We start from the raw sequence: 12,625 nt of genomic DNA, 5'->3' as shown, positions 1-12,625 counted from the left end.
ATGGTCTTGTAAAAGATCTCAGATGTGTGCAGTTCAGGTAATGCTCTTTTATTAGAAACAAAAAATGAGCAAAACCTGTAGTATTTATATATATAGTGAACCATTCTTTATGTGAATGGTTCACTCTGAGTACAGCAGGTTGCCAGGATCTGGTTCGTCTGTACGTATGGCCCTGCCTGTCCACCCCAAATGCACGGCTAGTCGTGCCATGAGTGAGCTGTGCAGTATGTACATTGTTGTCCATTAAGATGCCTTAATGTGGAATTGTCTCCTTTGAGAAGTGAAGAGACAACGATTAAACAGCAGTGAATAAAATAATTTTTAACTCCATCTTATTGCAAACTGCTAGCACTGTTACTTAGTGATTTAAGCAAGAGCCATAAGAGGTGTGAAATGAACATAAAATCAGCCTCTGGCATGAATTCTTTATAAAATCTCTGCTGACCTCTTCTTCTTAGAGCTTGTAATTTGTAGTGGGACAAGGCTTTCCCTCTCCTTTTTCTGAAACTACCCAGTGGAAATTATTCAAGGAAATCTTCAGTGAAAAAGGGGGGTTAGAATTTAGGTTGGCATCAGGCTTGTTTATAATGTTTCCAACAGATTTTTGTAACGTCCCTATTACCTATTAGGTGACAACAATATTGGATATAGGCTTTTAAGAAATTTTATGGTTGAAAAAAAATATTGATAATTACTGATGTCTTGAAAGGCATCAAGGGCACAGTTTATGCAACTTCTCTTGGCTACCAGTTGCAATGCTTGATTGTCTCCATTGCAAAACATTTCATCGTTGTCTCTCATCCTTCCAATGTACACCTCCCTAAAGAGCTGTGCTTTGTATTCTCTTAGATATTGCAAGGGTTTCCCTGAGCCTTCTTTTCTCCAGGCTGAACCAGCATCTTCTTTCTATTAATAGTCAGCAAACCCAAGGAATTTGGAAGCGGTTCAGAAGGGTATATAGCATGCTTGTTTATGAAATGCGATCGCAGATGACATTAAAATGAGCTTCTCAAAAAATAAATCAATGCTGCTTCAAATGGTTATACTTTCCTGATGTATATAATATTTGATTCTCTTATTCCTTGTATTCTAAACAAGATTAAAGAAAAGGCAGTGTGTTTTCATGCCAACTGTGTTGGCTGAGTGCTGTCGGCTTGGAGGTTGCTCGAAGTAGGTCTTCGTTAGGGTTGCTCACAGGGCTGAGTCCCAGCTAGCAATGAGTTGCCAAGCTACGATTATTCAGACAACGTATACAGCAGCCATGCACTGCAAGTTTTGGAGAGCATTTTTATGTTTCTAGGGTCAGAGCAAAAACAGAGAAAATGCTGACTAAAAAGATAGAAATTGTGTAAGTTGACAGCATTGGAACTTTATTACTTTTGAAGTGAATTGCTACAGGCTATTTCTGTAATTTGTACAAAAAAAGCCCCCAACAATAGGCCTGTGTTGTTAAGGGTTATGAGCATTTGAGCTTTTGTGGGACTTGCATATGGAGTACCTCCCCTCCCCCATAAAAATAAATAAATCTGGAAGTCTGCCCAAAAGAACTGTAAAAAGACTGTTATTTCCAACATGTCTATATTTATATTTTATTTTAAAGTTATTTCAGAATTCTATGAGAGTATTTTGTATGCATCTGTATTTATGTAATGATTTATCTTTTACTTACATGTAGGTAATGATGTATCTTATGCTACATATTGATGTTTTGTTGAACTGGAGTAAAGGATGACATGACATTCCTTGCAGAACATCAAGCTGGGGAATTTTCTGCTTTCTGCAATTATTTTGAGAAATACCACATACAAATTTTGTAAAGTCCATGTCTTCTGCATGACTGTTCTTTTCCAGTACCAAAGAGAAGGGTTTTTTTGTTTGTTTGGTTTGTTGTTGTTGTTGTTTTTACAACAGAGCAAGACCTATTCTTCCTTGCTTAGTATGTCATGTTATAGGGAGTGCATCTGTCACAATTTCAGTTATTCTTAATCTCCTTAATTTGTTAGGACACTTTGCTGCTTCATGTTTCTTTTCGCATACATGCTTTTTTCTTATTTTCTAGACTTCAGTTCCTTTACAGAAGGCATCCATTAGTCAGTCACCTATTATTCATACACTAAGCTGCTAAGCATTTTTCTTCAAGTCGTGATGAATGTGCCAGTGGTGTCCTTCCTCTCACTCTCTAAGCTTCACGTGAAGCACCTCCCCGGTTGTTATGACTGCCTTGGTATTATTGTTTTCCACCCTGTTCTTTAAACTGGGCTTGCAAATGAAAGCATCAGCTCAGTGCTCAATGGATTTCTCACATATTGTCACTAATACGTGCTTCATTATGCCTCCCAGTTTACTGTGTTAACAGAAGGGTTCTGTTGTAGTTGGATCCATTATCAAATTTATTCTCAAAACACTGATGAAAAATATTATTTCGGTGAGTCAAATAACACATCCACATTCAGGAATTTAGAGTTGTTTTTGTTTAGTTTAGGAATTTGAAAGAAAGGAGACAGTACCAAAAGCTATAGCAGCATTTTTAAAAACTTTCAATAAAAGAACGCAATGATTTTTTTTAAATTGCTTTGCTCTTGGTTTTCTTGATGAATCTTTGCAGTTGGGGGCTGGTTTTGATCAGAGACAAAGATGGAATACTAATCTTTGGACTTACTGATGTGTTGGTTTTTTTTTTTTAATAAAACACAAGTTTATAGCTGGAAAAAATAGCAATGGGAAAAAAATAAATTTGTAACTGCTAGAGTCAGCACAGAACATGAGAAGGGGAATTTGGGATTGGCAGTACACTGCATTTCTAAAACCTATAGCAGTTACTGCATTCTTTTTTGTAATCAGTGGTCACCAATATGCTTAAGGAAAAAAACATAGGAGAAGGAAAAAATGTTGTTGGGAAACCTTTAAGGGACATTAAAAACAGATTTTTCTCACATTTAAAAATGTTGACTCTACATTACAAAATGCATTGAGGACTTCATGGTAGGAATAAACCTAAATATGCAATATGAGATAAATGTAGCCAAGATATTTTTACATAAAAAAAAAAACAGGTTGCTTTTCAACTGCAACTGCACCGCAATTCCAATTCTCCACTAAAGTGAATGGAATGTGTATGATATTAATTCATTAGTACTGACCCCCTCAATCTGTTATCTTTACATTCAATACCACAGCACCATTTTTAGTTTGAGGTATGCTTTTTCACTTTATAAATGAGGTGCCAATGAACAGAGATATGGAAGTAACCTGTAAACCTTTCTTGTATCTGGCAAAGGCATTTTTACTGCTGTTAAGGAGAACACACAGTACCTCACCTTGTGCTTTGTGTTTTTTCCTAAATGCAGATCATATTGTAACTGGCTGGTTTTGTCCATTCCTATTTGCTGTTCCTTACAGAGTACATGTATATTGTAGATCTGGTCAGTTTTACTAATTGCACTCATCCAACTTGAGTTGCCTGCTTCCTAATGAGTATTTTTAGTAATGTAAGAAGATGCATTTAGGTACCAACAGCACATAAGAGAAGCAGCCAATTGGAATTTGAAGCCAGTGTGTTTTATCTACTGCCTGTAACTATGTGCATCAGTGAAGAAATTGTGATTACTTCATTGCCCAAAGCCTATTCTCTGTGGTGTCCCAATGGACATTGTGCACCTAGTTTTAATAATATGTCCTTAAAACGAATATGTCTTGTAGCAAATGTAAAAGATTTCAACTGTACTTCTCTCTTTTGTTTCAACTAGTATCCCATTATTTTTCAGGTTCAGATGTTGACATATCCTTTTGTACTGGAAAATTATATTTTAGCTATTTGAGGATTTGTAGATTTCCAAAACATTCAGCTTAGCATTGAGCATGTCTTCTGTGCATTTGAAATATGCACAGAAGCAAATAAGCACAAGGAGCTTGGATTTGGATTTGGGTTTTTTCAAGTGCCAGTATTGACTATTGTTACTCATCAATGTAATTGCAAGGTTTCTCATTTTTTAATAAGTTCATCTTTTCTGTTTGTGCTTCAAAATATGATTAAGTAAATTATTTTTTGTCCTTGCCATAGTTCACATATTATTATTTCTGATCTCTGTTGTATTCAAACTTTGTATGAACAGAAGAATATGTATACAAATGTTTTTGTATTCCTATAAATCCTTAGTCTTGAATCTTGGTTTTGGCAAGTGCCCATTTGGTTATGGGAATGTAAATCTAAATCAAAGACATTGCCCTAAAATTTTCAGACATTGTAAGCTTTTTTGTTCTGGGGGAAAGCCCATCATATTACCAGTATCGTTCTGATACGTTTGAAGTTCTCCTTTCAGTTCTTATTGCTCAGAAATACCTCCTATTTAAGAGATTCTTTTTCTGTTTATTTCTTTCGTTAAGATTGTTGGCCTCCTTTTCTGCTGGAAGTGCTGAATGAAGAATTCAGAATGGTTCAAAATAGAATCTCGAAGGTCATAGCAACAAAAACAGTTGCTAATTTTCTGGCAGGCAGACATAAGCCTATGGGGTTTTCATTCATATCCTGCCATTGCTTCTTATATACATTTCCTTTTGCTTCAGTAGCTATCCATATCATACCCAGAACAGAAGCGACATTTCTCCTAAGCTGTTGAAATAATCATTAAACTAAAACGAAAATATAGGAGTCTGTTTATCTCTGTGTAAATATTGAAAATAAATTGTTTAGAAATCATTCAAATATTATTATATAATTATTGTAATGTCCTTTCCCTATTTGTTTTTTCAAAGCCACCATTTTCTTTCCATTTACTTGGTCAACCTTGGTTACATCTTCCCCTTATAGGCAAAATGGCAGAGAAAGCATTGGTATAGAACACGGGATACTTCTCTAAAAAGTGAGCGTGTTTTTTTTTAATAAACTTATTTTGTATACTATTGCCATGCTAAATTGTATCAGAAGTGAGATTTAAAAGAAATATATGTTCTTACAAATAAAAATGGTTCAAGCTTTCACCTGGTAGGCAGATTGTTAGGTTCCTTCGTTTATGTTTTTAATGGTAACTAGAAAGTAGTAACAGGATGCCTCTCCACTGCGCCACTGGCTCAGGAAGGAGATGTAAACTGGTGAGACAAATATTTTGAAGCTTTTTAGTTAAAAAGAAGGATTTGTTGGCAGCTGGTACAAAAAGACGCTGAGGAAAATAAAGAAGTTTGCTTGCGGTTTCCTTTTAAATCTAAAAAGTATTTGTCATTGCCTGTTGATTCATGTTTTCCCCATTACAAATAGTAGAACCGAATGATTTGTTTGGGTTAACTAGCAGAAAATGGCAAAAATTACTTGTACAGCAATTCTGTGGTGAGCTACCATTGAGAGATTAAAGAGGGGAAAGTGGAAGGCATAGATGTATGTGCATATCTAACTTTTTTTTTTTAATATAATTTTAATACCCCATTGGTATTTGTAATGATTTCAGCATTTCTGGGGATCTGTAATTCCACACTGAACAAAATTCAGGATTGTCTGTAAGCTGAAAACACCTTGTGAAGTACTTATTTATGTTTGCTTTATGATCTGGCAAGCAGTCATGGCCCCACCGGTGCAAAACGGGAGCTGCCTACTTCCTGACACTCCAGCACGTTTTCCCTCATGTCCTCTTGAAGAAAAGTTTGATCAGGGAAGTGCTAGAAACAAAATCGACAGTTTCAACAGGATATGTTGTTCTGGATGGATGTGTTTGTGTTATGTAGAAATATGTCTTGTTGAAGCAGAACACTAGTGTTGGGTTTTCTCAAAGCTCAGAAAGACTCTGGGACTTTTTGAGATTCAGTAAGGCTCAGTTGACCTTTTTTACTGTAATTTCTGTCCGTTCTTTGCAGTAAATTCTTTGCATTCCTTTTCCTTGGTTATCTGGAACACTCATCAAATGACTGAAGAAGTAGAGTTATTTCTGAGATACGTTCTGAATCTATTTCTGAAATTTCTTTTAATGACCTAAGGTAATAATTATAACTGCTGTGACAACACATCCTATCTGCTGAGGCTACAAACCTTGCTTAGGTCTTACAAGTGTCTTGTGCATGATTGCTTGCACAGTTAGGGGCTTTTTGTTTCAAAAAAAAAAAAAAAAGGCAAATTCTTTTCAATTCAACCAGTTCAGAATTGAAATGTCTAATTGCAGTAGAAGGAACATCAAAGGTTTTCTGTTAATGTCTTGTCCAAACACTTGCAATGTCTCCATGGCAATTTAGATGAGCCTACATTTCAGAGAGGCAGCAGGCGCTTTTGTTTTACTCAGAGCTCCTTCCATCGTAAAGGTGTTCTGCCTTCTGGTACCCCTGGTTAGGGAGCCATTTGATACGGATACTGGGCAGAGCTTTGGCCTAATAGTATTTGCTGCTAGCCGGTTTCAATGCATCAGTGTTTTAAGAAGCACTCAAACTCCTCTTTCTTCCTGCTTGCTCACTTCCCAGCAGCTGTTCGCTTGAAATAGTCAGTGTCAGGAGATGAAATCTTCAGTGGCAACATTATTCATTCCTGCTTGAGTGCTCCGTTGCACTGTCTCCAGATTGTTTTGCTGCTACTAGTTTTGAGGCTGGGCCATTAGTCAGAATGAGAGAACAAATTATTTTTTTTCATTCATTTTGCTTTTGGGTTGATATGCAGCAGCCGCCTTAGCAGTTCTGCTGGCTGAGCTGGGGGCAGTAGCTAGCTGCTGGAGAGAAAATGGAGGAAGGCAGGGAGGACAGGCAGAGCTTAACCTATCCCTGGATACTTGTTCTGTGAAGCTATATTTTAAAACAGAAACAGAAAATCAGAAATAACCCGAGAGAGAACTATCTGGTCCACCAGAAACAAGCTGAAACAAGCTGCTTCTGTTGACCCTAAACAAGGAGTAAGACACCTTCTCCCAGGAAAACTGAATGAAGTGTGGTTTGAATCATCCTATATGCTCTTAAGTACCTTTTAATGACTTGGCAGTCTTATTTTATAGTATTATTTTTAAGACCAGCATGCTATGCCCTCTGTACAGACCTACACCACTGGTTTGACTTCCTCTCAGACCTGGAAGCCCGGGTGACCTGCACCAGTGTGTGCTGGGGCAGCCCTTGAAGGTGCTGCATGACACGGGGCCACTTGGTCCTGAAGGTGCGTGCTGAGCTGTGACTTGCTCAGGAGCTTCTCAGGGTTTTCTTACACACAGTCAGCCCAGCCACTACTGTCTTATCAGTTCCAATCTATGTGGTTGTTATGTGATACGGTTTTTGCTTTTTCAAAAATTGGTGAATTTTGTAAATGTTGTGGAGGCTGGCTTACACAAAGTTTTGCTTCAAGTCAAATACCAATCAATATAATTTTTTTCATGTGTGAGCTGTTTCATGTAACTGATATTTTCCTCAGCTTCTGCTGAGACTTTTGAAAACCAAACTGAGACTTTTTTTTGAAACCAAAGGGACATTATCCCACCTTGTTATTTTATTACTTGTAGTTGCAATATGGCACAATTATCCATGTGTCATGAATATGGGAGCAAGAGAGTTTGTGCAAATTGTCTCCAAGAATAATGATTGCCCACATCTGGAACAAAGATCATAGAATCATAGAATATCCCAAGTTGGAAGGGACCCATAAGGATCATCAAGTCCAACTCCTGGCACCGCACAGGTCTACTCATAAGTTTAGACCATGTGACGAAGTGCACAGTCCCTTAGTCACAAAGATACATTACTAACCTTGTTTACTGGTCTGGGAAAAAAAAGGATGAAGTAAGATTTTACTCCATTACCTAAAGGTTTAAATTATAAGTAATTCTGTTTATATTAATGTAATTATTGCAAAGTAAAATTAATGAGTGTGGAAGGACGCAGTTGATGGATATTCTGTATGTGAAGAACCCTTTATTTCAGCTCAAGTGTCAAAATAGCTACTATAACCACATGGAGTAATGCTCGGAAATTTTATTTAACGTTTTCAGTGAAATTAATGATCTTTCTGGACCCTTTTCTTTATATGTGTTTTAATCTGGCAGATTTCGTTTCAGTTTGGGGAGTTTAGTTTGTTTTTAATAGACATAAATGTAGACTGCATATAGCATTCTTACCTTTCAGCAGCACTTTGGCATATTTGAATGAAAGAAAAAAAAAAGTATAGTTTCTTATGAAAATATTTCTGTTGTGATAATTTACTTAAATGAAACCAGATTGAGTTTATAGCACTGTGGCAAAACATAACTTGCAGAATGTGTTGATGTGCTCATGCTAGCTTTAACTGCCTGGCTCCAATAGCAACAATGGCAGCACAGGCAGTTTCAGCACAGGTTAAAAGCACATAGGTTGCCAGGTAACTCGTGTTGTTTTAACTGCCTAGGTCTGAAATGCTTTGCCCTTTTTTCTTTGATGAGAGAATTTTTAAAAGATTGAGATCGCTAAAGATAACTCAAAGCTGTTGCATTAAATAAACCAGTAACTTGCAGTAGTGTTAATGTTATTTTTTAATTAGCAAGTATTAAACAGCTTTGTTTAAAGCAAACCTTATTTTAACCCAGGATTAATCAGCCTAGCAGGTCTTTGAACAGTCCCATAATTTAAAATTGTATTTTTTGTTTGTTTGTTTTAACCATATGCTCAGAGTATTTGGGAGTTTTGAGGAGTGCAGTATGTTTGATTTGGATTTACTTTTTTTCCATGACACTGTGAAGTTCTCATTGAAAATTTCTTCAGCCATCAAGTCCTAAGAAGTCCCATTAGTGCCTTAGCATTGTATATTTTTTAATAATTCTAAACAAATTAAAATCTTGAGAAGTTTTCTTTATTTTTTACTCATATTTCAGTGAGGAGAAGACTGAGCAGAGCTACCTCTGTTTAGTGGTTAGAGAAGCAGCTCTCACTCAGCCAAGGCAAAACCTATATTTCTCATGAAATCAAAATAAGTAAAACGTTTTTTTCTGTCTCTTTACCTTCCAGTCTGTAAAGTGAAATGATTATAATTAACATTTATACTTTGATCTTACGGGATGAAAAACAGTTCATAAATGGAGTAAGTGTTCACCTGCATCAGACAACTCGTACTTTTAGTACTAAGTTCATTCTTCCACATACTGTAATGCCCCAGTAAGTCCTATATGATAATGCACTGTAATACTGTTCCCAGCAGGATAGCTCTACAAAGCTTCAGAACAAGGGTAATGTTTGTTTTGTTCTGCAAGCATGCATGAACTTAAATTTTCAATAAAATTGAAACAAATGGGAATAGCAACTAACATCCTCAAAGTATAGCTATCTAACAAATGAATATATAATTGTATCCAGTGCTGAATGTAATTAAAATCAGCGTGGCTAATAGTAGCAGTGAAAATGAATCAAAAGGTAGAGTATTCTAACAGCTGTGCAACTGACTCACTGGAAAAGGCGTTTTTCTCTACATATTACGTAGGTGTTAAAGCAGCTTAGAAGACAGTTAAAAGGACTGTCTGTTTGGGATTTTTATACTACATTTAGGAAAAAATGTTAATGTCTAATTCTTTATTCGCTAGCTTTTCTGTATTTCTCTACTTGTATTACACCATGTGTATTGTACAAGGTAGAATAAACTGATTTTGTCAGAAGTCTTTGCTGGTTATGATTGAGAGTTGCAAGATTGTACATGGTACATTCATAGTGAGTAGTTTGTTTACAGAGTGCCACAATATCTTTGTCTCAGACATTAGCAGGAAAAATCCTGTGAATTAATAAGGTTAGAATTTTAGAGATACAGTAATTCAAAATTCATAAGGCAACAGGACATGAGGACAATGAGAAATAAAATTCTGGAGTTTTAAGAGCTGTACAGCTATCACCTGAATTATTTCTAAGAGGAATAAATACGTACATATACTAGAATGTGCTACTTCTGCTCTGGCAGGGACAGCTGCAAGTAAATGTTAATGCAATAGCTGATTCCAAAACAGAGAGGGGAAAAAAAAAAAAAAAAGCCAAAGAAAGATGAAGAGTATGTTGGAGGCCTCAAATGTTAGTTCTCAGTGTGTTGTGGAAGAGTCATCCAAAGGTCTTTCTTACAGGGGAAAAATGAATAAAGAAGTAATCCAAAACTACTTTTAAAAATAACATTGTAGTGCTACCATTCTTCTCAATTTTTTCCTAACAATCAGATTAGCTGTGTATACCTTACAGTTCCTGGTGTGAGATTCTGTTTGGTTTTGGAAATAGCCTGTTATATCCTGATCTTTTTATACAAGCTGGGAATAACTCTGTGTTTAAATTCTGGGAATGCAAAATCTTCCTTTTGGTCATTGCTTTAATTTCCTTTATCTTGAACTTTTTTTACACACCTGTCAATCACTTCCTGACTTCTTAATATTTTCCTTTGCTCACTTGTAACTTACTCTTTTTTCCCCTCTTTTTTTTTTTTTAACCCCTTCTCCTTTTATTTTCTCTTGCTTATTGTTGCATCTCCTACTTTTTCTTCATCTCCATCTACATAAAATAATATGAAACACTGAATTTTGGTGCTTCTCGTATGACTTTATACTGTTTGTCCTGTTAATATTCCTCAAATAATCTTAGAGTCATTAATTGTTACTTAAATTAGAATAATGGTAATGTCTGCACTGTTGCTTATATTGAAATGGTATGACAAAATATTATTTTCTTAAATATTGCTCTCACTTTGTGTGGAAACTTCAAATTTTGAGTACCATTAGTATATGGTATTTATTAACATAACTAATAATCATTCATATTTATTTTTCTATGCTTATGCAATTACCAGTTTTGTGTATGCCATCAGGTCAAAGGCATGCCCCTTTCAATCATTTGTTAATTAATATCTACTAAAGCAAAAAGATAAATAAATATCCCTGACATGGAACCACAGATTCAGGAAGGTTAGAAAAGACCTTCACGATCATCTGGTCCAACTGGTCCGATGATCACCTTCTGATCATCTGGTCCCCTACTACCACTGTCACCCACTAAACCATGTCCCCAAGCACCACGTCCAACCTCTCCTCAAACACCCCCACCACCTCCCTGGGCAACCTGGCCCAATGCCTGACCACTCTTCCTGAGAAGAAATGTCTCCTAACTTCCAACCTCAACCTCCCCTGGTGCATCTTGAGGCCATTCTTCAGCTGGAATCAGTTGCACCTTCCTAAACTGACTTCATTATTAACCCAAATGATTATTAAATTGCCAAACATGAATTAACTGAATTAAAGCCATGCCTTGCTATATGCTGGGCATTAATAGCATAACTCTTCTGCAACGCCCGCTGAATGCCAGCAGTCCTGAGGTCACTGAAATCCAGGCTCGGGATCATTCTGGCTGAAGTCTCAGAGGGCCACTGGCCAGGCGGTGGCACTTTGCCACTGCTCCGTCTGCAAGGCAGCCGGTGGCGGCGGGGAAAGTTTGTGGAGGAATTTGGGATGAGTGCAGATGAGGAGTAGAGGGCGTGAAGGCTGCTTGTGCTTCCTCAGGTACCTCTGTGTAAAATCCCAGTCTGGCTGAGATTGGTGCTCCTGTACCCACACTGACAACATGCATTATTCCACAGCTTTATGGTGTTGAGTTAGGACAAATCCTGTTAGTAATCATGAGAACTGAATTATACATCTGAGAAAAAGAAGCTTTAAACATACACTAGGTTTATATGCATGAATGTTGGTGTTACTTTACTTCTGTAGAGATACAAAACCAGAACAAAACTAGAAAAAAGTGAAAGTTAAGCTGTAAGGCTAGCCAATTTTCTTTTAACTTGATTTCTACAAGAACAAAATTTATTGTTACCAGTGGTTGTTTGAGATGTTTCTGCAATGCCAGGCATTTCTGTTTGAACAAAAAATGCCTCAGAGTTGCACTGAATGTGAATGAATTACACTGGCAGCTAGTGTTAGCATTCCTATTACTTCTTCATATCGTAGCAGCACCTAGCAATAAAACAAATATTTACACACTCATCAAAGGGCACTCTTGGTGACTGCAGCTTTGGCATTTAAAAACCAAATAAGGTGGAGCATAATACATTTGCCTGGCAACTGCACGTGATTTCTCATAGTGGGTATACTAAGGAATTATCATCACTGCCCTAAACATGCTTTTGTACTTGACAATAGACAAATATTAGAGTCCGAACCATCCTTGTTCTGAGAGGTTTAGTCTAAGGTATACTATGAAGTTGCAGAGTAAATGGTGTTAGAGAGTTTCAGTGTAATCATAGTTCCTTCTTCTTATAATGATGTTATTCTGGTTTTTGCTGCTTTCTCTTTGAAGTGTTCAGCAGATCAAAGTTGGAGGATAGTTGACCATTTTTAACTAGTCTGTTATTTATCAGTGGATTTGCTGCATTATACCCTTATGCATACAACAATTACAAAAATACTAAATGTTTTTTTGAGTACCATAAATCTCTTCTTGTAGCCACTTGTGTCTTCTCAAGAATATTTCCCATTTCGCTCTTGTTTATGCTAAGAATATGTTGATAAACTGAAATGTGATGCTTTGGACAGCTGTATTTAAAAAACTATGTTTGGAATTTATGAGAAAGGAATTCAGAGTATATAAAGTTTTCGAGGTCTTTTCAAGTGAAGTGGCTCCTGCTATTGTTGATAGCAACAGGCACATTAGCATTTCCTATTACTATTTAATTTCACATACACAGAACAGTTAA

The 12,625-nt window shown here is 36.5% G+C and overlaps 1 protein-coding gene across 2 annotated transcripts in view; it reads left to right on the top strand.

Annotated features, from left to right (window-relative positions):
- The window catches only part of CENPP (centromere protein P), a 139,974-nt gene that overhangs the window by 114,505 nt on the left and 12,844 nt on the right, over positions 1-12,625 (top strand). The window lies entirely within an intron of this gene.

Source organism: Aythya marila (genome assembly GCF_965140915.1).
Source record: "Aythya marila genome assembly, chromosome: 10".
Taxonomy (NCBI): Eukaryota; Metazoa; Chordata; class Aves; order Anseriformes; family Anatidae; genus Aythya; species Aythya marila.
The sequence above is the reverse complement of the archived record's forward strand: the minus strand, read 5'-3'. Positions and strand labels throughout refer to the sequence as shown.